The sequence below is a fragment of the Coregonus clupeaformis genome, chromosome 35 (assembly GCF_020615455.1).
Source record: "Coregonus clupeaformis isolate EN_2021a chromosome 35, ASM2061545v1, whole genome shotgun sequence".
Taxonomy (NCBI): Eukaryota; Metazoa; Chordata; class Actinopteri; order Salmoniformes; family Salmonidae; genus Coregonus; species Coregonus clupeaformis.
Genome location: NC_059226.1, coordinates 3,293,372 through 3,296,341, shown reverse-complemented (window position 1 = coordinate 3,296,341; position 2,970 = coordinate 3,293,372). Strand labels below are relative to the sequence as shown.

General features: G+C 41.0%; 1 protein-coding gene across 1 annotated transcript in view; it reads right to left on the bottom strand.

Annotated features, from left to right (window-relative positions):
- Nucleotides 1-1,185: 1,185 nt before the first annotated feature.
- The window catches only part of LOC121550356 (CDP-diacylglycerol--inositol 3-phosphatidyltransferase), a 7,118-nt gene continuing 5,333 nt past the window's right edge, over nt 1,186-2,970 (bottom strand). The window contains exon 6 of the mRNA XM_041862582.2: nt 1,186-2,970. This exon is cut by the window's right edge and continues 359 nt beyond it. The gene's annotated coding sequence lies outside the window, so the exon portion shown is untranslated.

The following is a 2,970-nucleotide window of genomic DNA, read 5'->3' as shown; positions in this document are numbered from 1 at the left end:
AACAGGCACCTCTTCTGTGTGACTAACGTATGTACAGTTGATTACTATAGGCCCTTGGGCCAATGTTTAATTTAGTAAATGGCGGATCTCTATGGCAAGACACATCATTCACCCAAATGTTGTCTAAATTGGGCCAGTGGTATCTGAGATATCACGTGTTAAGCTAGACTCATACCTGAGAAGGTCTTCCAAATTGCATCACTCTGAGTCAAACAGATGTAAACATGTGGTCGTTATGAATGTTCTTGCATATGTGGAGTCTCGACAGTGTACCACATTTTGTTACAATATTTATGTGCCAGACCACACCCACGTGAATGTTTATTGGTCAACAGTCTGGAAAATATTGCGTTGAGAGACCTTAGTCCATAGATGCCACATATAAAGTTTCGTGCAGATTGGTAATTCTGTGCCAGAGGAGTAGCGTTTAAGAGTTATCCATTTTAGAGTAAGGCTGTAATTTAAGACAATTTGGAAAAATCTGTCCAATCAGTGTAATTTTGTAAATGCTGGATCTCTATGGCGTGCCGCCTCATTCACCAAAGTTTCGTCAAAATCAGGCCAGTGGGGTCTGAGAAATCGCGTGTGACGTAAGTATGTACGCACGGAGACAGATGTCCCCTCCCAGATTTCATGGTGGAGGACAATGACGACGTTGCTAATGCCGCGAGTTGTCCTGAAAGCAGCATCAGAACTCAGAGTAAAATTCTGCATGTTTTTTGCGTAGAAATTCCTATTGGTTGATTGTGATACTTTCTAAGTGGGAAACTCGGACTTAATCTTTCTACAGCATAAAATAAGGAATTTTAATAGGATCTTGATAAATCCCTCCTATTAACCCATGCCGCTGGTTTGCACAATAACGACGCTGGACCTCTACTTTGACAGCACTATGTAGAAACTCAATGAACACTGTACAAGGTGTGGCCTGTGTGGTTGCAGCCGCTGACTCTGGCACGCATTTCGAGTCCGGCTCACTGCCCTTTAGCTCGCCCTCCCAGTCTCCTCTGCCTTTCCAGCACTTTATGGTCTCGTCCGTGGAACTAGAGTTGCGAGAGGCGTGGGATTGCTCTTTACGAAATGCCTTAATTTAAAAAAATATATATATATTTTTTTTAAGAACACTGTACAAGAACAAGAAGCCATGCACATAACTGAAGATACAGGCACAGGAGAGCAAACGGGTTGGTTCAAATATGTTTTTATTGCCTTTTCATCCATTACGGTTGACAAAGACATTATCCACAACGTCTGCATGCCGAAGGCACTGCATGGGAATAAAACCTTAACACCTTACGGTTCTTACACGGACACCCACAATGAATTTTCATATATTACCATACATCTTACGAATTACACGGCTTGGGTTTTAACTCCTCCCTCTCACCTTCTAAATGATCCAAATTATACAGTACATTCTCCCAAACGTGTTGTTGAACTAAACTGAACTAGGGATCTTTGATGCCATCAGCTAATAATAATAATATAGTTTATAATTGTTCACAAACAGATCAGCCACAGTATATAAATACACACGGTCACATAGTGATGCTAGAGAAGCTCTTAGAATAATCTTCATAATAACAATAAAAACATAATACTCAGGTGGTCTTCACTTGAGCTCAGGAAGGTGCCCAATATACATGAATGCATGTCTGTAAGCAAGTGCGTGAGTATGTGCATGGCAAGTGCATATATATATATATATATATATATATATATATATACACACACATGTCTGTAAGAAAGTGTGTGTACGTGTTTGCAAAAAAGTGTGTGCACATGTCTAAGAAAGTGTGTGGGTCTTCCCCATCCAATCATCACTGCAACCTAATGCCCAACACCACCTCTACAGTCACCATTACCCAGGGGCGCAACTTTGGTTTTAGAAGTGGGGGGGACCATTAGTATTATTATTAAACACTCCAAACAGCCTACCCGACTGCTCGGAGGCGTCCGCATGGTCCTATAGCACACCGATGATAAAACTGGGAGGGACAAAAATGCAATTTCAGAACGTGGGGGGGGGGACATATCCCCAGTGGAAGTTGCACCCCTGCCATTACCAGTTGGTACAAGTTGCAACTAAGCACTGGTTCAGGGTCAGATATGTTATCCTCCTGATGGTCAAGGTTAAGAGTTGTGGTTGGGTAATCTGATCCTAGATCTGTGGCCGGGGCAACTTCTACCTTTATCTATTACCACAGTAAAAAAAACTAAAGATATAATATAAACAAAGTTAAGTAAAGCTGTAAAGACTCAATCGTCAAAATAACAAGTGAACTGATGGTGACCGACACATCTCTAGTGCAACTATTTCAAATCATTACTGATGATAGCAATAAATAATCATAAAAACCACCACAGGAATTTTAATATTAATTGGAACAGTGGCTTGGACGTTACCACTTAGTAGGATTCATTACAGAAGGTTTAACTTGTTACAATCTTCTAACTAAAATAGCCATCATCAGTGTGTTTTTAAAAAAAGGTCCCCTGATTACTCTTAAGCTCCATCTGTGTTTTGGACATCACACAATACCATTTGTTCCCGCACCTTCTCGTTCAACTCTATGCAACAAACACAGCAACTCTGACTCGGCTTTCTGACTTTGTGCCAATCTTCTCAAATATCCACATTTCGTTGCTTAATTTCCTTCTCTCCTTCCCTTAGATATCACTAACGTTTTTTCCCAATGATTTCCCCACTATTTCAAGTCCTTTGCTATCAGTGCTGTGACTAAAAGAGTGGGTTATTTGAGGCTTTTGGGTGCATCTCAATAGTTGCTTCCTCTCCTCATCTCCTTTCCTTTCTCTCGTCTGATGTGAGAGAACTGGATGGGTAAGCAGTATTGACTATACTATTTTCACCAATCCCTCGTTTTCAGATCAGTGCAGATGCAAGGAAAGGACATGAGGAAAGGAAGCCACTTTAGACTATTGAGATGCACCCATCTACAGCCTCCTACA